Raw genomic sequence first — 22,935 nt, 5'->3', positions numbered from 1 at the left:
CATGTTCTTGGCAAACTGAGGTTTGAACAATATTTCCCTACATATCCTTTAACTCCAAAATACATTTCTAACATTCATGAAAATTTCAGAATGAACACCATTCATTGAAGTGCCATCTAGTGGTCATTCATGATATTATTTGATAGTACTTAAGCAAAATAGCAAATCAATTAAATGAATATCAAAACCTACAAGTTGCGCAGGGAGCCGGGGCCGAGTGGTAGAGTGTTTCCCTAGCATGGACAAAACCTTGGATTCAATTCCTCAGTATCACATATGCAGAAAAAGCCAGAAGTGGTGCTGTGGCTCAAGTGGTGGAGCCCTAGCCTTGAGAAAGCCCAAGGAGAGTGTCTGGACCCTGAGTTCAAGCCCCAGGACTACCAAACAAAATAAAACAAAATAAACCTGTAGGGACAAGTAATAATAAACATTCACGATTAACTGGAAGTACACCTCATTGTAGATTTTATTCATTTATTTGTATAATGTTTATGAAGTAGGCATTTAAAATAGCAAAAGCATTGCTCTCAGTGAATGGTCATACAATGCTGGTTAGAGAAATCAACACTACCTTCTCATATAAGTGGGAATGTTATAACTTCACATTTCATGTTCACAATAAAAGGACTAATAGGTCCCATTACATTTCTATGTAATTAGCGTTAAATACATTTTAACCTCAAGTAGCTACATGTATCTGAATAGTAACCAGCCCTATTGTATTTGAACTGTGTAATTACACATTGCATCTCTCAGTGGCACAAAATGTGTAATTATGAAGTTCTCAAAAATATCAGGAACACATGTGTATGTAGAGTGGGAGAATCACAATGAGACTACGTGGCCTGTTATTTGACACTTCTTGGGTCAGTACCCACTTAACTTCCCATATGGTATAATTAAGCATTGGGCTAGATTGGAAGACTAACTCCATCTCTTATTCATAAATAGCTAAAGAGTATTCACCTAATTCATGTTAGTGGGTAGCCTTGCACATAATGCAAGTAATTTCCCACTCCACATGGAAACACAATTATATTTTGTTCTTAAGTAAAGATTCTAAAAGTATTTTTTCTCAGCAATTAAAAAGGCATGCCTGGAGATAGGTGTGTGTGTGTATATATATACATATATATTCATATATATATACACATATATGTATATATATATCCTAACATCATGAAATAGAACAGTTAAGTGGTGAGATGCCATGCTTATTCTATGCATTCTGGGCAGAGGCAACTATAGGCAAATGTCTAGTAGGAAGCAAACCAACAATGCCTTGACAAAATTATGAGCATGGCACTAGTCACTCCTGCCTGCATTCCTAGCTAATCACAAGGCTGAGACCTGAGCATTGTGGTTTGAAGCTAGCCTGTGCAGGAAACTTTGTAAGACTCATCTTTCTTACCACTTCATGGCAGAGCACCAGATGTTGATTTAAAAAATATAGTAAGGACTAGCACCCAGGTCCCTATTCTAAGCCCTAGGACTGGCACAATATAAAAAAAAAGAATAGAAGACAAAAAAAGGGGGAAAAAGGAAAGTAGGGGACATAAGATGAACCTGCAACAAACATGAGGAACTTAACTGCATTTAAACTGAATTTAAATACATAAACCACATACGTAGTTTTACAGCAGTTTAAAATTTTACACAAACTAAAAAACAACCACTTGATAATATTTTAACATGGGAAGAGGCAATGAAGTTTCTGAGAAAGTAAAGGTTGAGTAAAATAGGGCACAAAAGCTCTCCACAGTCTCCAGTAGGAAACTATAAACAAAAGAATAAATCAAGTGCAAAATCTCCAAAGACCCCAAATGAAAGCAAAGCCAGGGCAACTAGAAGCAAAAGAACAAAAAGCAGGATGTAAGCAATGAGCATTTTCATACTGGGTGTGAAAGCCAGATTCAAACCTCATTTTCTAAGAGTGACACTAACTATTTTGGAGTTGAATTGGGAATGGATGATTAAATGAAAATATCGAAACCATACACAGCGTGAAATCACATATACTTTCACTACAGTATTGTAATAGAGCCCTATGTATCCTCTTTCTTTAAAGAAACCAATTAATTAATAGAAAAGTTCTTGATTCATAACAATTCCCCTTAATGTGTATTCTCAAACTTTGGAAGCATTTCTTCCATCACTTGTTTGAATTTTTTGCAATTAAGGCATTCCAATAAAGTTATTCTAGATATATTTATACTTAATTCACTTAGTATATCTTTACCATTCTGAGTTTTAAGATACTATTTAAAGATATAATAATAATAATGAATTTCCTCAAACAGATTTTTCTTCTGTCTTTCAAGTTAATTGAAAAAGCAATCAAACATTCATTTTTTTATATACAGTGAAGGGTTTTTGTTTTAGAAAAATACAGAAAGAAAAGCTGTGACTATGAGCTCTGCTACTCATGTTACACAAGAACTTTGAAATTCACACTCTTTTCTTTTTTTTTGTCCTGGGGCTTGAACTCAGCACCTGGGCACTGTCCTTGGACACATTTTGCTCAAGGGTAGCACTCTGCCACTTGAGCCACAGCACCACTTCTGGCTTTTTCTGAGTATGTGGTACCGAGGAATCGAACCCAGGGCTTCATTCATTCTGGGCGAGCCCTCTTCATAAACATGTGTTTGTGTTGTATAATACAAATTGTATTATATTTTACTTCATATCATGTATTACTCTTACCATATGTTATTCTTTACTCATAATATTCATTACTCTTTACTATTTTCTCTAGCCTTTTAACATCCAGTGATTACTATATATTTTCTCCACCTACAGAGACTATCTGGACGTTTTTCCTTCACAGCAGACTTTCTTTTTTGTAGTTGAAGATGTTATTGCATTACAGGTTCAGACAATATATTTTATTATACAGTTTTAAAATGTGAATATTCTAATGTCGGTAACAAAACTTAATGTGATTTGTAACTTCAGCAGGACATATTTTCGCACATTCTCCATCAAATTCCATGAGATAGTTTATCGTCATGCCTACATTTCCAACTTATATTAAACCATCATGTTAGCAAATATTTAGACAGTGCTTATTTTACTTTTTGAACCTCTAGCAGGTTCCTTACTTTTATGTTTTTGATTTAGTTTTGGAAGTACTGGGTTTGAACTCTGGACTTAGTGCTTTCTAGAAAAAGAAATTACCATTTAATGAATGTTTTCAACTTTTTTCAATTAGTTCATTTTTCAGATAGGTTCTCTTGTTTATGCACGGGGCTGGCTCTGAACAGTACTCCTCTTTGGAAAAGCTTTCCACATAGCTGTGATACCATTATGCCTGGCTTGTTTTATTCACTAACATTTCTGGGTAGGGGCTCAACCATAATCCTCTTGTACATGTCTCTCAAGTAGCTTGAATAAAGTGCACGTACTACCATTTCCAGCCTTGTTTCTCTTTCCTTTTTCATATGAATGGTAAATACCCCCATTTTAATTGGTTACATTTTCCAGACTCCCTAAACTATTGATTTATATGTATACATATGAAATTATATATCTAAACATACATTCGTAATACAGTTTGTAAGTGTGTGTATGTGTGTGTGTGTGTGTGTGTGTGTGTGTGTGTGTGTGTGTGTGTGTGTGTGCCAGTCCTGGGCCTTGAACTCAGGGCATGGGCACTGTCCCTGAATATTTTTGCTCAAGGCTAGCACTCTTCCACTTAAGCCATAGTCCCACTTTTGGCTTTTTGTTGAGTAAGTAGAGAAAAGACTCCCATGAATTTTTTTATCAGGACTGGATTCAAACTATAATTCCCAAATCTCAGTCTCCTAAGTAGCTAGATTTACAAGCATGAGCCATTTGTGTCCAGCTTTCATGCTTCATATTTTTGTAACAGTTTTTAAAATCCTCTTGATTTCTTTTCTCAGGAAATTGCATAATATTTAAGAACTTGAACTTCTAAATGAAAAAAACTATGTGTATGGAATGATGTAATGCATGATATAAACTATGCAAACATCCAGTGTATCCTTATAGATTGATGAATGATTTTTTTCCATCTGTGTTGATATGTTGACATTTTTTAGCATGTTAATTTTTTTCCAAGCTCTGAGTATTGGAGTATACAACTGCTGAGCATCTTTCTCTGTGAGGTACAGAGAAAGGTGCCTGGGAGTCTTCCACACCCATGGGATGATTAGATCAGGCCACACAGCATAACACAAGTTAAAGCATAAAGGACAAACTGCTCAATGAGAGAATTAGTGGAAAAACTAGACAATCACTTCAACTATGCTTCTATGCTTCTGATTAAGAAAGAAGTGACTACCACAGCACAAATGCAAGTATTTTCTCTACATTTAGGAGCATGAAACATACATAACTGAGCTCTTTTTCAGTACAGTTAATGAAATGTTTGCTATTGAAAATTCAGCTGTTGGAACCCAGCAATCCTACTTGACACAAAAATAAATCATCATTGGATGGGTTTCGTGCTATGTATTACTTTAGCACTTAGTCTATTGACTCTTCATTGTGAGAAGCAATCCAATTCTCTTGTCAACACCCAAGGGAAAGAGTGATGAACCCCAGGAGCGGTGTGGATACGTTTGTTTGTGGTTAAGGTAGACATACAAACTGCAACAGACTTGGAGTGAGGCCTGTCTCCCCAGAGAAAATTGAGAAGTATTTGATTTTTGACCATGAAATTTCCCTTCAGACAAGGAGAACATTTAAACTCTGAAATCACACAGGATTGTAAGACACTCATCTGGAAAAAAGCCAAGTATTTTGGAGTGAGACACATCTCTGAGACATTAAGTCATACCAAATATATTCCTTTCACTGGAGAAGAGCATGAAAGAGAAATCAGAGAGTCTGGTTTTAATACGTTCTATGATGTTTTCCAACTTATTTTATTTACAGGGAACTGTTATGTAGTAAATTATATTTAAAATAAAGATCTAGATTTGTCAGAGATTTTACAGGTAAATCATTTTCAATAAAAAAGCAAGGTATATTGTCATAAAAGCAAGGTATATTGTCATAGAAAGAATGCTGAGCTAAACATAATTCAGAATGATTTACATTCCCACTATTCATTTATTTATTTATTATTTAGAATAGCTATTTGAAACAGTGTGGACAAATGGCAGACCAGTCAGTTAGCCAAACATATAGGCTTAGGCTCTATATATCAACTAAAATTGTTTCTTACTTAATTAAGATACTATATTCATATATGTCTTCAATTAGAATGGAATTGATAGCTTATATAAACTCTTGAAGTACGGAGCAGTGGAAAATTTTCGTGTTAGCCAGCCAGAGTGTTCATGCCTTTAGTCTCAGCCACTCAGGAGGAAAAGGAAAGAAAATGGTGAATTCAACATTAGCAAATAAAAAGTAAGAGAGATTCTATCTCAATAAAAAAACAAACAAATCCCTAAAGGCTGTATAGGACTTTTCTTAGTGAGCACAAGACTTTGGATTCAGTCGGAAATACCAAAAACTAAAGAAATAATGAAAGAAAGAGACAGAAAGAGACAGACAGACATGGTGTGTGTGTCTGTGGGTTGGGCTGGGGAGAGAGAGAGAGAGAGAGAGAGAGAGAGAGAGAGAGAGAGAGAGAGAGAGAGAGAGAGAGAGAGAGAGAGAGAGAGAGAGAGAGAGAGAGAGAGAGAGAGAGAGAGAGAAAGAGAGAGAGAGAGAGAGAGGAAGAGAGAGGATTTTTTTCTATTGAAGCGGGTTGCATAAAAGTTATTCTGTCTGCTAGAACATTATCAATTAAAGAAAGTGGTAGAGTGTGTGAGTAATTAAGGTACCCCTTCAAACTATCCAATCATGAACAGATGATGAACCTGATTGGCCAATCCAAGCAGAGTTTTATTTTGTTTTTCTTTTAAGAATAAAAACAGAACAGCCCATCCACTGTGTGCTTGCTTCCTAGATTTTTTTTTTTGGCCAGTCCCTGGCACTGTTCTTGGACATTGTTTGCTCAAGGCTAGTGCTTTGCCACTTGAGCCACAACACCACTTCTGGCTTTTCCTATGTATGTGGTATCAAGGAATAGAACACTGGGCTTAGCGCATACAAGGCAAGCATGCAACCACTAGGCCACCCTCCTGGCCCTGATTATTAGATTTTTGACTGATGGTACAACCTCCCTTCAGAGGATGTAAATATTTGCCTTGCTGAGTTCATTTTCAGTTAGGATTCTTATTCCTATGTGACACCCTAACATCTGAGCCATCTACCAACATGGGAGCGTCCAGTTACTCAAGGGAGTTCTGGAAGCTCATCTTTAGAAGGATACCAGTTCTGTTGCCCCATTGTGGCAGACTCCACATCAGGCTATGCAGGCATTTCCTCCTGGCTGACAATGAACTCTGAAGTAAAGTTTAATAGGCAATGCAATAATGGGACACATGGAAAGAGGCTAGGACAAATGGCCCAAATAAAACTGTAGTAACCATGGTAGGAACAATTAGGCATATAAGTATTACCTTGGTGACAGAGCAGTTTGGGAGGTGGTATGTGTGTAATTAAGATGTGTTCCAGACATGGGGCTAGAGTCCTAATTTGCAGTTTTGTACTCAAACGAGGGACAATCATAAGAATGAAAAAGGAGGAAGCAATCTTAGGTTGTGTGAGAAGCCTCCAGTCAGGGAGTTGAACTAAAGAGAACAAGAAATCTCCAGTTGGGGGGGTGGTGTTGTGTGCAAAGGAAAACTTAGTTATGGAAACTGAGGACATTGTGAATAAGAATTCTAAGTGCAGGGAAAAAACAAAAGTGGATGTAAAGGGACTTCTTTAGGCCTTTCTCTGTTGATCCATTGGGAAGAATGTTAAATTCAGCGTTCTAGTGTCAGTTGAGGTTTCTGTCACCGTTGTCTGTCTCATTGTCTTAATATTTTTTTCTTAAGAAAGGTTCTGTCTGTTGTTGAATTTTTGTTTTAGGTTTTAAACTCTAGGTTTTTTTAATGTATTTAATTTTTTTTTTGCCAGTCTTGGGGCTTGAACTCAGGACCTTGGAACTATCCTTGAGCTTTCTTAAGTCTAGCACTCTATCACTTGAGTTACAGCACCACTTCTGGCTTTTTCTGTGTATGTGGTACTGAAGAATCTAACCTAGGGCTTCATGTATGCTAAGCAAGCACTCTACCACTAGGCCACATTCCCAGCCCTTAAACATTAGTTGTGTGTGTGTGTGTGTGTGTGTGTGTGTGTGTGGGAAGCTAGACATAACACAATAATATATATGTGCATTTCAAACCACAGTGTCTTTGTATTATATTTAACCTTTGTTAGTTTGATTTATCATTTGTGCTCTCTGTTAAATTCCTAAATAAATGGATTGGAATTCATGAAAAGATAGCACATGGGACAAAACATCAGGAAAAGAAGAAAGATACAGATCTAGTTTATGTACAGTTACAAAATAGAAACTTATGTTTTGTTTTCATCCATTTTTTATGATCTAAATACCAAATTTTTATTATTGTAAGTGCAGTATTTTTTTTGCCAGTCCTGGGCTTGAGCTCAGGGTTTGAGAATTGTCCTTGGACTTTCTCAAGGCTAGAGCTCTACTACTTGAGCTTCAGTACCACTTCTGGCTTTTTTCTATGTATGTGGTACCGAGGAACCCAACCCGGGTCTTTGTGCATGGTAGGCAAGCACTCTACCACTAGGCCAAACTCCCGGCCCCCTATTCTAAGTGCAGTCCTAGGGGTCCACTCAATGCTGGGGGGAAATTACCAACCCTGCTTTCAAAGAGGCTGGCAGTCCTGCACTTGTATGCAGAGGTATTTTCCAGAAAAGAGCCAGATGGCCCCCCAAAACCAGTACAGTATATTCCAGTAATACACACCACACTTCATGAGAACAAAGAAAGGGGGTGCTTCTCCACCAATACTCCACACACATGCAAGCCATGCTGTGGGAATGGTGTCTTTGCACCCTGCAGTTTTCCCTGCTTTGGCTTCTCTAGCAGAGTGGACAGGAACAAACATATTTGTGGCCTTTTGCATCTCAGTCTATAGTGTCACCTGTCCACTTCCAGCCTGGCCTCCCTTTTCCCTTCTCAGAGGCTGTTGCACAGGAGGAGTACTCTTCCACTGGCTCCTCAGTGTGGAAATGACAGTCTCTGTCATGTTCGTGGGGCCTTCCACTGCAGTATGGTCATCTCTGCCAATTTGTCTGCAGCACCCCTTCTGGTTCTCTCCACTCTTTCCCTTCCTACTTCCTTCCAGCATCTTCATTATGTGTTATTTCTTTGCATCATTTATTCACATAAGGAGTTGTTGATAAGTGTTGTATTCATACAGTGTACCTTGACCAAGCTCAGTCTCTTTTCCAATTCTCTCCCTCATTTTCTTCCCAAAGCAATTTCAACAAGTGTCAGTGGTTCATGTTCACACATGCACATAAGGTATTTTGACAATATGCACACTTCTTCATCATCTCCATTGATTCTCTCATGTTTGAAGAGAATATAAAGTAAAAATAGTAAATAGAAAGAGGGAGGAAAAATGATGTTTTCTATGAAAGTGTCTGCTTAAAAGTTCATCCTTTGGCCTTGTGGCTCAACTCTTGTTAATTATTCTTCTAAGGCAACATCAGCACTAAAGAAAGCAGAAATTTTCTTAATAGAGTCCCAGAAACACAACAAATCAAAGAAAGTTTAGATAAATGGGATTGTATTAAACTGCAATGCTTCTGTATGGCAAAGGACATACCTACCAAGCCCACAGAATGGGAGAAGATCTTCATTAACCATACAACAGACAAGGACCTAATATCTAAAATATATCTACAGCTAAAAGAATTGAATCTCTCCAAAGCAAATCTTCAATGAAACAACCATCCCCATTAAAAGGTGGGCCAAACTCTCCAAGAGAGACTTCTCTGAAGAAGAAATAAGAATGGCCTAAGCCTTCTATTAATTACAACAAAAAATATATGAAAAAAAAGAATGGCTTACAGACACATGAAGAAATGCTTGACATCTCTGGCCATAAAAGAAATGCAAATCAAAACAACTTTGAGATTCCACCTCACTCCAGTTAGAATTGCCATTATCAAAAAATCTAATAACAACAGATGCTGGCTGGAGGGGATGTGGCCAGGAGGGATCACTACTACACTGTTGGTGGGAGTGTAAACTTGTTCAACCACTCCGGAAAGCAGTATGGCAGTTCCTCAAAAGACTAAACATAGAACTCCCTTATGACCCAGCAATTCTAGTACTTGGCATTTACCCAAATGTCCAGAAACAAGGGCATACTAAACTTACTAGCACAACAATGTTCATTGCAGCATTATTTACCTTAGCAAAGATATGGAACCAACCCAGATGCCCCTCAAAAGATAAATAGATCAAGGAGTGTTACTTATACACATGGGAATTCTATGCTGCCATCAGAAAGAATGACATCACTCCATTCCTAAGGAAATGGAAAGACTTGGAAAAAATCATATCAAGTGAAGTAAACCAGACCCAAGGGAACATAGACCAAGTGGTTTCCCTCATTTGTAATAATTAGTACACATGTAGGACTCTCTTAGCAGAGGATCACAATATCTCAAAAGCTATGTACATAAAGTCAAATAGGATGAGACTAAATGAAATGATCTCTGGCATATGGAAAGAATAATCTTTGTGATTGTTGTTTTTAATGTACTATGTTATTTCTTTTCTCCTTTTTCTTCCTTATGGTTAATCTCATGTGGTTAGTGTATCTGACTTTGTTATCTGGTATATTGTATATGCATTTATTTGTTTATTTGAAATAGGAAAGGGAAAGGGGAAAACAAGTTGATTGGGAGGAGGAAGGAGGAGGGAAATGGGGACAAAAAGAAGAAAAGGGGTGTCAATGTTCGAGAAGTAATGCACCCACTACCTGGCCAATGTAATTGTAACCCCTCTATACATTACTCTGACAGTAAATTAAAATTAAGTAATAAAAAAAGAAAGTAACAGAAGCCTGGCACTAGTGGCTCACACCTGTAATTCTTGCTACTCAGAAAGCTGAAACATTAGGATTGTGGTTCAAAGCCAACCCAGGCACAAAAGTCCATGAGACACCAGAAAACAGTGACTCAAGTGGTAGTAAACTATCCTTGCGCTGAAGATTTCAAGGACAGTGCCCAAGCCTTGAGTTCAAATTCTACAACAGACAAAAGAAAAAAAAGGTAGCAGAGGTATGAGTAATTAAGACAGTCTAGACACTTCACACTAGCCAATTATGAGTTCAAATTGGCCAACCTCAGGTTCACAGAGGGGGAGAGCCTGCTGTATTAGGGATAAAAATGGCGCAGACATCTGGTTTGTGTGCCTGCTTGAAGATGTTTGGATGATAGTACAGGCTTCTTTAGAAGTAAATTTTACCTTGCTTAATGTCTATTTTGAATTACTGGCCTCATTCCTATATGACAGGTCAACACTATCAGACTAACAGAAAGAAAGAAAGTCATATCTTTTCTGGTAGTGAAGATGTTTTCTATCCATTCATTTCTCCAGTAAGAAACTAGTAAAAAGCAGTAAAATATTTCTTATCTCCATATAACAACTAGGAAAGAATATTAAAACATGAAAAATAAAGTATATGAGAAATCAATTTCTGATTACAAAATAAAACTATAGAAAGCATTTTTTATTTTATGTTTTTCATCATTGGGGTGATATATAGAGGAGTTGCACTTAAACTCATCAGGTAGTGGGCATATTACTTCTTGAATATTTTTACCCCTTTCCATGTTTTTCTCCCACTTTCCTTTCACCCACCCCCTCACATTCAACTTGTTTTCCCCTTACCTTCTCTTTCTCAATTAAACAAATAAATGTATATACAGTATACCAGCTACCACATTCAGACACAGTAGCAATATGAGATAAACCATAAGGGGAAAAGAAGATGAAAGAAAAGACAGGGTATTTTTGAAAGTCCAATTGGGAGACACAAATTTTCTTTTCACCAAGCAATACTGAGAATGTCAAAAGAGAGTTACCATATGTTCCAGGACAGTAGCATAGCAGTCCACGTGCTATGCAGATTTTAGAGATGGGCAGGGGATTTCATAGAAACAAAAAGAATGAAGACAAAAAGAATTTGAACAGGCAAGTACCTCTATGCCACATTAACTATACAATTCTATGTTAAGGAGGAATTGAAAACTTATATTCTGACCTCATTATGTAGACATTTGGTCATGTTAAACAATCATGTTTTCATTTATTATACTGCAAGCAATTTACAAGACAGCATTGGTTTGACTTCAAATATCAAAAGTAAAGGCACTATTCTATTCTGGAAGAAAACCAGTCCCTCAAAGAAAATGTCTATTTATATGGTTAAGTTAAAGTGTTTAACAAATATAAGAAATGTAACCGTTTTTCCTAGTTTATTGTAACAGTTCAGGCCTATATCTGTCTTTATGTAACCAACGTTTATTTAAAGGATGGAAAAATATGTACAAGAATGTTGAACATTTCTACAAAACAAAAAAGACTTGGAAAATTGATTTAACCATTTTTCTTATCAATTATATATATATCCCATCTGATTGCAAATTCTTATTTCAGTTCTTATCTAATGTTATCTTTCCATTTCACTTTTCTGATAAATGCCTTTTTTTGTGCCGTGTGTGTGTGTGTGTGTGTGTGTGTGTGTGTGTGTTTGTGTGTGTGTGTGTGCCTACTGGAATAAACACCTTAAAGTACTTAGGTGAAAGTTTATTTGCTGAAAATATTTTTGAAAATATTTTGAAAATATTTTTTACTAAATATTACTCAATAAATAATTCTCCTACACTTTCTAAAAACAATTTCAAATTCTTCCAATTGCTTGTCAAAAGTAACACAGTAAAGATTATATATAAAAAATATATATATATATTCTTTTCCAGTCCTGGGGCTTGAACTCAGGACCTAAGCACTGTCCTTGGGCTTCTCAAGGCTAGAGCTCTACCACTTGAGCCACAGCACTACTTCCAGCTTTTTCTGTGTATGTGGTACAGAGGATTTGAACCCGGGTCTTCGTGTATGCTATGCAAGCACTCTAGCACTAGGCCAAACTCCTGGCCAACTCTATACAATTTTATGCAATATAATGAAAATCATTCTACTTAGGATTTTGAACTAGGGAAGTATGGCCTGCAACTGGTAAAAAAATTTAGTAAGGACTTTGTATTAGGATGGGGCATTAGGCTAGATATTAGAAGGTTATTTTATGGAAATATCACTAAGGTTGGCACTAATGGAACAAATGCACAGGAAACAAAATTCAGAACTAAGTATATTTAGAAAACTTCAGAGATATGTTGACCATAAAATATTACACCAAAAAGAGCAAACTACACATCTGGTAACTGGCAATATCAGATCTGTACTTGAGTGAGATAGAGCTTGCCCAGGGAACTGAAAGTGTTATGAACTCTGAGTGGGAAATAGTATTAGATATAAAAAAAAGAGAAATCAAATCTATGGAACTGTAAAATTTAGGTAAGTAACAAATATGATGTCAGACTATGGTTCTGAAACTGGATTTCAAGGAGATGTGAAACTCAGACAAAGTAAAAGTTTGTTTTGTTTTAGTCTTGCTGAATTTGAGGATAAGTATAAGTAACTAAATGATAACACCTTTTCATATTCAAAGCTCTACTCTATATCAGAATTCAAAATAAAATATCTGAGATCAATCCTAAACAACCATTCATTGAAAGATTCTTTTTCTAATTCTATTCCATGAATCACAAAACTGAAAAGAAATCTGGGAAATTTTTAAGTCGATGGTCATACACATTCCTTCAAACACCCCTTATCAATTTGCTATTTTGAATTGATATTGTAAAACATAGACTGACTGAGTAAACTTTTAAGTAGCAACTACTATTTTGGGGGGGAGAGGGATTGTCATGGGGCTTTAACTCTGGGCCTGGGAGCTGTCCCTGAGCTCTTCAATTCAAGGCTATTGTCATACCCCTGGGCCTAGGCATTGTCCCTGAGCTCGTCTGCTCAAGGTTAGCCCCCTATCCCTCAAGCCTTAGCCCCACTTTCCATTTTCTAGTAGTTAATTGGAGATAAGAGTCTCAGATCTGGGCTGGCCTTGAACCTCGATTCTCAGATCACAGCCAGGATTACAGGCCTGAGCCACCACCTCCAGCTGCAACGACTATTTGATTCAAATTGAATAATTTATTCTTCCATTTTACATATTACACATCCATAAATTGAGTTGTTAAATTGAAAGTTAAGGAAAATACCCTCACAAAAATCATTAAATTTGTGCCCATAGTGGTAGAATGCTTGCCTAATTTGCATGAATACTTGGATTTTATTCTTGGGTACCACATGCATAGCAAAAGTGGTGCTACTAGTTTTGTAAATTTTTTATTTCATAATATGACAACAAGGACATAACACAGGGCTTGACTAAGACAAGTGCTCTATCTCTGATCTATACTCTCAATTCTAAAACTTGTGCTTTTAAACCCATTCCATGAAACAATTAGAAAATGTTTTTAAAGTGTGTATGCGTGTGTGTGTGTGTGTGTGTGTGTGTGTATGTGTGTGTGTGTGTGTGTGTGTGTGTGTGTGTGTGTGTGGTGTGTGTGTACCAGTATTGGGACTTCAACTCATAGTCCATGTTTTCCTCAGCCTTTTTTCACTTAAGCCTGGAGCTCTGTCACTTAAGCTTTATCTCCACTTCTTGGACTTTAATTGGAGATTAGTGTCACAGATTTGTCTGCCTGAGCTGGCATTAAACCTCACTCATGATCCATTGGTTCCTGGGTCATTTTAAAATATTTAAAAGTGTTTTTCTTTGCTGGATGTACTATGTTATTTCAAAATGATTGAAATGTCAATATTAGGCAAAAGTAATAGTAGCCATTATTAAACCAAGAGAATTTTGGCTTAATATTAAATAATTGCAGTCTTGTTAAGATGATGTATAAACTCAGACAGGGCATACAGTATTTAGGAAGTGGTTCTTTCACATAGGATGACAGAATGACAGTACTTTGTAATTCCACGTACATAATTCTGTCCCAAAAGTTCCTTTATATTTTTAAAAATACACACTGTAAATTAACTTAGTAAATTAGAATTGTGGTATTGGCCCTAAACATTTAAATGTGAGCAATAAGACCTAGATCATCACAATAGGAATAGTATCTATATAGTACTCAGAACCAAGATGTAGTATCACCGAAAAGGTTAAAAGGTTCATCTTTTCACAATTAAACATCATTGTATTTCACACACAGGCCTTTAGAGGTCAGAGGAAACCTCTTAATTGAACATTATACAGTGTGGAAATTACCTTCACTCTCTATAAGCTATGTCTTTATCAGGCTTTATTGTGGTCTTTAATCCCACACTGAGAGTAATGCGTGTCCACGCTGCCTTTGTGTCAAACAGCTCCAGCCTACAGAGAGCTAAATTACAGCATCATGCTTTTGAGACTGCAAAGGCTGTTATCCACCTCATATTTTCTTAGAAAGCAGAGGAAACCCCACTAAAATGAACCAAAGCAAAGGTCTAATGAGTCCCTGACATTTAAAGAGCAAAGATTTGTTTCATAGACCAAGATCCATACTCTGTGGACCCAGTTCAAATAGTAGGATGGAGCCAAGTAAACTGTGAGGGTGAGAAGCTGTGTCCTTCATATCACTGAGTCAGCAGGAGGAAAGGTTGGCTGTCTCCTCTAAACTATGCTTGCTTCAGCAAATTTTCACTGCCACTTACAAAGTAGATAACTCCCCTGTCATGAAGTGTGCATTCAAGACACATTCATACTGAATTCATAGGACAACCAAAATGAAGCGAGTGAATACCATTGAGTACAAAGGACAATGATAATACTGGGCTTTCCAAAATTATCTTGGAAAAATTTCTGAAATCTAGCTGTATACAGGTCTCCATGTTCTTTCTCTGCTTTCAATTTTTTGTTTTCCATAAAAATTCATCTTTGCTTTGAACTCTGTACCTCATATTTGGAACATTGCACAATGCCAGTTCTAAATGTTTTTGAACAGATCCAGTAATGTCACCCTTGAACATTTATCCCAGAGATTAAAAATCAGGATACAATAAGTCCATTAGCACAACCGAGTTCATGGTTGCACATTTCATCATAGTTCAAGTATGAAAAAAGCTAACATGCTTCTTTTCTTTTTTTTCCCTCTTTGGTTTGTCTTGTGTGTTACTATATCTGACTTTGGTACCTGGTGTAGGGTATATACATTTATTTGATATTTGAAATAGGGAAGGGGAAAAAAAAGATGATTGGGAGGGGTGAGAGGAGGGAAAATGGAAAAAAAACATAAGAAGGGTGTCAGTGTTCAAGAAGTAATGTACCCACTACCTGATGAATGTAACTGTAACCCCTCTAAACGTTATCCTGACAATAAAAAGATGAAAAAGAAAAGAAAATCTGGTATGCAAATGTAATGGAATTTTACTCATCCATTAGGCAGAGTAATATTGTATAATTTGCAAAAAAGAAAAGGTGGGGGAATCGATATTCTTAGAAAAATTGTTAAGTAGAAAAATCAGGCCCAGAGCAATGAAGGATGCATTTTTTTTCTAATATGTGGGAAATAGGTAGAGCTAAGTAAAACACAAGTAAAGGTATCAGAGGTTATTTACAAGTGTATACACATATTAAGTGAAGTATGATGTATATAGGGGAGAATCCACATAATGTAACTCCTTAGAAAACTTGAAAGTATAAAAAAATGAAGCTGGGGGCTCGTGGCTCATACATGTAATCCCAGCTATTCCACAGATTGAGATCTGAGGATTGGGGTTTGAAGTCAGTCTGAGCAGAAGCCAGTTTGTGAGACTCTACCTTCAATTAGCCACTCAAAAACCGGGAGTGACATCAGATGTAGCTCAAATGCAGAGCACTAGCCAAGAGTACAAAGAATCTCAGGGCCCACACCCAGGCCCTGAGTTCAAGCCCGATACTCAAACAAAAAAATAAAAATAAACAAATAGAAGAATTCCAGGAAGGTAGTCCTTGTGATGTAGTCTTTGTGATGTGAGGTGAGGAAGGTTAAAGGGAGGGGGTTGTAGATGAATGAAGAGAGGAAGGAATGGGGATGCAGTCATAATATTCAATATTCCTATGAAATTATCAAAATAAAAGAAGAAAAAATAAAAATTAGAAGAAATAAAAGAAGGCTTGGATTGGGAGGGATGGGAGAGAATGATAAAACAGGTGGTATTTATCATGACATATTGCACTCATAAACATACATATTGAATGGTAACCTCTTGTGTACACTACATAAAGATAACAAAATATGATTAGGAAAAAATGTTTCTGAATCTGACATCCTTTTGAATCTAAAACCTTCCAATATATCTTGGTTTCAAATTGTAATTTATGTTTCTGTGTTTGATGTTATGACTAACTCCATTTCTCCACTCTAATCAAAGCTGAGAAATGTTTTGTATCAACAGTGGTTTCTAGACAGCTGAATTTTCAGAGACCTTAAGTTATGAAATGTAAGATATGATCCTCAATTCTGGTAATGATTTGTGTACACAAGCTTAAGAGCTATAGTTTCAGGGGTTTATATTTAAAGGAAAAAATAAGAATCTTAAGAAAATTAGAAGACTTAGAATGTTTAGACAGGAAAATATGCTTTTCCTTTTGGATCCTTGCCCACTAGAATCTGCACAATCAAACCCCTCTGTCTTCTTTCTCAGAAGAAACATGGACAGATAACCAATATTTCTGGGAAACAGATAAAATTAAAACATCCTGGAAAGGCCTAATTAATAAACAACAAAAGTCTAGGACTTTGTGTAAAGCCCTGAATTCAATCCCAAGTACTTGCACACAAATTATATATATATATATGTATATATATAATATATATACATATATATATATATATATGGTGCTGGTCCTAGTACTTGAACTTAGAACTCTGGGCACTGCCCTGGAGTTTTGTTGCACAAAGCTAATACTGAGCCCTTTGGGCTATAGCTCCACTCTGTCTCTCTGGTTCTGCATTGGAAATAAGAATCCTACACTTTCTTGCCCAGGCTGGGTTCAAACAACTCTGTGTGTGTGTGTGTGTGTGTGTGTGTGTGTGTGTGTGTGTGTGTGTATGAGAGATTTAAATCGATCTATTGATAGAGTGAGGTGGGGCTAGGCTTGTATGATTATAATAATTTATTTAGAGATATAAAAATGATCATATGAACTTATTTTCTCAAGCTTTATTCCTGGAAATGCTGCTTTGAACACTAAAGCTAGCTGTATACAGACCATCAATATTGCCTTGATAGGTGTATGCAGCCTTTACATTCCCGTAAAATGAATCAATCCCTTTTAAATGACTTATCAAGGTTCTCCATCCATTCTTCTTTTCTCAGCAAATTTAATCTCATAGTCTTCAGTTGGCTAGATACTCTATGGTAGATGTTTTGTCTGCCCCTGTAACAGCAGAAATGGGCTTCTTCCAAAGAAGACTATTATATTAAATGGACAATTAATAAGATTCCCTGTGCCAACTTCTGTGAAGTTTAGCCAAAAGGCTAAAGTGACACAGATGAAACATTTACTTTAAAACAGAAGTGACATGGAGCCAAGGTCACAGGAAACATGTTATCTGGAAAGAAACTGTATTGCATTCAAGGAACAACTTCCTTTATAACCTTTTTGATTAAAAAATTATAACCAGCTGCTCCAACAACTGCCTTCTAAGAAGGAAGAATGCTTTGATCCACGAGAATAAATCTCTGCATTTGAACCAGTTAAGTACAGCAGAAACCTATTTTCCCAGAGTATTGTTTAACATGCCATGCACCTGTTTTCTCAGAACCCTCTATAAAAAGAGAATTCCCTACTACTTTTATAATCTAGTTGCACCCAGACTTGTCATAATTTATACACTAAGCACATAATTTAATCAAATTTTCACTAAAAATATATGTGTGCATTCACACATCTTATTGCAGAAGGAAGCAGAGCATTATCAAAAGTGAGCAATCTAAAATCTGAAATATAATATATGTATCAAACATAAGATACTTTACACATACACAGCTTCTACCAATCTATACGTGCCTATACTTACAAGTTAAAAATGTCTCAAAGCAATAGTATAGCCATGAAGATTTTGTTGAGGCATATAATATCCCCTATGGGAATAAAATTGGTAGAAAGAGTGTCCAGAAAGAGATTAAAAAAGATGTAGCTGTAAATTTATGCAATAGTGAAAGGATAGGAGAAATTTGATTTAGCAAAACACAGCTGGAAGTATAATAGAACAATGATATGTTTCTTATCAAGGGAATTTATAGTTCATGTTTTAATTTTAACTGTCTCTACATTCTTGTGGCTGGAATTATATTAGTTTTGATTTAATCCTTGCTTACTAGAACTATGTCTGTGTCTGAGTCAACAGGATATACATTTAAAACTCTATTGACAATATGTATTTTTGTATATCAAATTCATATCATCTTCAAATAACAGAATGGCTTGTATAAAATCACTTACTGTTTGGCATGTAGAGTAAATTGTGAAGAGATACCAGAATGGAACAGGTAAGAGTCAAGATTAAGTGTCATAAAATCTCCTGCCATTTCACAACTCTTTTTTCATTGTCATGGTCCTTGCCCTCCAACTATGTGTAGCCTCTAGGAAATCTAAATATGGAACTGAGATATCTAAAATGCACTATATGAAATCAGTGAAGTTTTCTAGGCAATTATGTGACATGTATGTATCTATGTATATGTGTGCATGTAAATGTGCCAATGTTGGGGCTTGAAGTCAGTTCTTCTACTATTTTTTTATGCCAATCCTGGGCTTAAACTCAGGACCTGAGAAGTGTTCATGGTGATTCTCAAAGTTGGAGCTCTACCACTTGAACCAAAGCAATATTTCTCCCTTTTGCTGTGTATGCGGTGCCCATGAATCAAATCCAGGGCTTTGTGCATTCAAAGCATAACTATCTTAAATATCTACACACCTAATCCTGGAGCAACAAACTTCATCAAGCCAACTTTACCACTAAAACCATACATAGATCAAAACATAGATCAAATCAACCAGGCAAAAATTCAACAAAGAAAACTCAGAATTGAAAAACTGTATAGACCAACTTTAATCTAACAAACATCGGCAGATTATTCCACCCAGCAACATCACAATATTTATTTTTTTCAGCAGCACATAGAACATTTTCCAAAATAGACCACATTTTAGGGCATAAAACAAACCTATGCAGATTCAAAACACTGAAATTATTCTCTGCATTCTGTCAGACCACAAGGGCATCAAATTGTAACTGAAAACCAAACTCCACTAATGAAAACCCTGTAACTTATGGAGACTGAATAACACATTGTTGAATCACCAATGTGAAATCAAGAAGATCAGAATAGAAATTCAACAGTTTATGAATTTTTTTAAAAAAAGAGCACACAAAATACCAGTGCCTTTGAGACACAGCCAAGGCAGTACTCAGAGGAAAATTTATAGTTCTGAGTGCCTACGTTAACAAATTGAAAAAATAGCAAACCAACAATTTAATGTTGCACCTTCAGCTCTTGGAAAAAGAGCAACAAACCAAACCTAATCCCAGTAGAAGGAAGCAAATTATTAAAATCAAAGCAGAATTAAATGAATTGAAGTCCAAAAAAACTATAGAAAAAATCAACAAAAGAAGAAGTTGGTTCTTTGAAAAAACTAACAAAATTTAAAGACCTGTAGCAAATCTTACCAAAAAAAAGAGAGGACACCCAAATAAACAAAATCACAGATGAGAATGGTAATATCATGACAAAAATTACCAAGATCCAGAGTATCATGAAACAAGAAGACCTAATCTAACTAAACAGACCTATTTCAAGCACTGAAATAAAAATGGCAATAAGAGACCTTCCATCCAAGAAAAGCCCAGGGCCAGATGGATTCACAGCTGAATTATATAAGGTCTCCAAAGCAGAGCTCACACTAATACTCCTCAAGCTCTTCAATGAAATTGAAAATGAAGGCTTTTTGCGAAACTCATTCTATGAAGCCACTATATCCTACATCCCAAAACCGGAGAAAGATTCATCAAAGAAAGAGAACTATAGACCCATTTCTTTGATGAATATTGATGAAAAACTTCTGAACAAAATAATATCCCACAGTCTTCAGCAACTCATCAAAAAATTATACACTATGATCAAACAGGATTCATCACAGGGAGGCAAAGCTGGTTCAATATATGCAAATCAATTAATATAATTCAACACATCAACAGGAGCAAGGACAAAAATCACATGATTGTCTCAACAGATGCAGAAAAGGCATTTGAAAAGATCCCACACCCCTTTATGTTAAATGCTCTGGAGAAACTAGGAATCCATGGAACATTCTCAGTATAATAAAGGCTGTGTATGACAAACCCACAGCTAGGATTATCCTTAATGGAGACAAGCTAAAGCCATTTCCTCTACAATCAGGAATGAGACAAGGATGCCCACTCTCTCCACTCCTCTGTAACATAGAATCAGAATTCCTAGCCAGAAAAACAAGGCAAGAAGAAAGCATAAAGGGGATCCAAACAGGAAAAGAGGAAGTGAAACTTTCCCTCATTGCAGATAACATGATTCTGTATTTAAAGAACCCTATAGACTCCACTCCCAAGCTACTTGAGCTGATTCAAAACTGTGGCAAGGTATAAAATTAACCCTCAAAATTCAACTGCCTTCCTATATGCCAACAATGAGAGGGATGAGGTAACAATCAGGAAAGCAACTCCTTTTGCAATAGTCTCAAAGAAAATAAGGTACCTAGGAATTAACTCAACTAAGAATGTAAAGGACCTTTTTGATGAAAACTTTAAAACCCTGAAAAAGGAAATTAAAGCAGAACTGAGGAAATGGAAAAACCTCCCATGCTCCTGGATTGGAAGAATTAACATCTTGATAATGGCAATCTTGCCAAGGACCATCCACAAATTCAATGCAATACCCATCAATATCCCAATGTCCTTCTCTAAAAATAGAGGAGGTAATCCAAAATTTCATAGGGAATAATACTAGACCCCCATATAGCAAAAACAATTCTTAGCAGAAAGAACAGTGCAGAAAGAATTTCAATACCAGACTTTAGACTATATTACAGAGCTATAGTGACCAAAACAACTTGGTACTGGCACAAGAACTGGCCTGAAGTCCAATGGAATTGAACTGAAGACCCACATATTAACTCACAGACCTATGGCCACCCAATCTTTGATAAGGGAGCCAAAAAAATTGAATGGAAGAAAGACAGCCTCTTCAACAAGTGGTGCTGGCAGAACTGGTTAAGCACGTGCAAAAAACTAAAGTTGGATCCTTCTTTGTCACCCTGTACCAAGGTTAACTCCAAATGGAGTTAAAAGGAGGTAAAAGCAGATACACTGAAAATTTTACAAGAAAGAATAGGAGATGCACTAGGTCTCCTTGGCACAGGTTGAAACTTTCTTAATAAGGACCCAGAAACACAACAAATCAGACAAAGTCTGAATAAGTGGGACTGCATTAAAGTGGCAAAAATATAGCATGCAAATTAACTAGAAATCCTACAGAGTGGGAGAAGATCTTCACTAACCATAAAAGAGACAAAGGCCTCATCTCTAAAATATATCAACAGCTCAAAAAATTGAATCACTCCAAAATTAATCTCCAAAGAAACAACCATCCCATTAAAAGGTGGACCAAAGACTTAAAGAGATTCTTCTCTGAAGAAGAAATAAGAATGGCTTATAGACAAATGAAGAAATGCTCAACATTTCTGGCCATAAAAGAAGTGCAAATCAAAACAACTCTAAGATTCCACCTCACTCCAGTTAGAATGACCATGATCAAGAAATGTAATAACGGGCCAGGAGTTTGGCCTAGTGGTACAGTTCTTGCCTAGCATATACAAAAGACCTGGGTTCGATTCCTCGGTACCACATACATAGCAAAAAGCCAGAAGTGGTGCTGTGGCTCAAGTGGTAGAGCCCTAGCCTTGAGAAAATCTGGGGACAATGCTCGGGCCTTGAGCCCAAGCCCAGGACTGGCAAAAAAAAAGAAAAGAAAAAGAAATCTAATAACAACAGATGCTGGTGGGGATGTGAACAGGAGGGATCTCTACTACACTGTTGGTGGGAGTGCAAATTCATTCAACAACTATGGAAAGCAGTATGGTGGTTTTTCAGAAGACTAAACATAGAGCTCCCCTATGACCCAGCAATTCCAATACTTGCATTTACCCACTCATCCAGAAACAAGGACATACTAAATCCACTAACACAATGATGTTCCCTGCAGTAGTATTTACCATAGCAAAGATATGGAACCAACCTAGATGCCTCAGTTGATTAGTGGATCAATAAGATATGGTATTTATGCACAATAGAATTCTATTCTGTTGTTAGAAAGACTGATATCGCCTAATTTGTAAGGAAATGGAAAGACTTAGAAAAAATCATACTAATTGAAGTAAGCCAGACTCAAAAGAACATAGGCTCAGTTGTTTCCCTCATTTGTCATAATCAGTAGAAACCTTGGCTCTCCTAGCAGAGATTTACAATAGAAAAAATTTAGACACAAGATCATATAGAATGACACTAAATGAAGGGACCAACAGGATATATAAACAAAAGCCATGTAATGAGTTATTTTTGTCCTTAATGTACTATGTTATCTCTCATCTCTTTTGCTGTCCCTTGGTTATCTCATATTGTTACAGTATTTCACCTTGTCATCTGATATATTGTATATATGCTTATTTGGTTATTTGAAATCAGATAAGGAAGGGGGGAAAACAAGGTGAGGGGTGAGGGTGAGGGAGGGAAATGAGGACCAAGACATGAGAAATGGTATCTATATTTGTGAAGTAATGCACTTTCTTTTGGTGAATATAAAGTTACCCTTCTATTAATTACAATAAAAAATTAAAATATAGGGCCGCAAAT

This window comes from Megascapheus bottae, chromosome 12 (assembly GCF_031878675.1).
Source record: "Megascapheus bottae isolate mThoBot1 chromosome 12, mThoBot2.hap1, whole genome shotgun sequence".
NCBI classification, from domain to species: Eukaryota; Metazoa; Chordata; class Mammalia; order Rodentia; family Geomyidae; genus Megascapheus; species Megascapheus bottae.
This window is presented reverse-complemented; position numbering follows the sequence as displayed.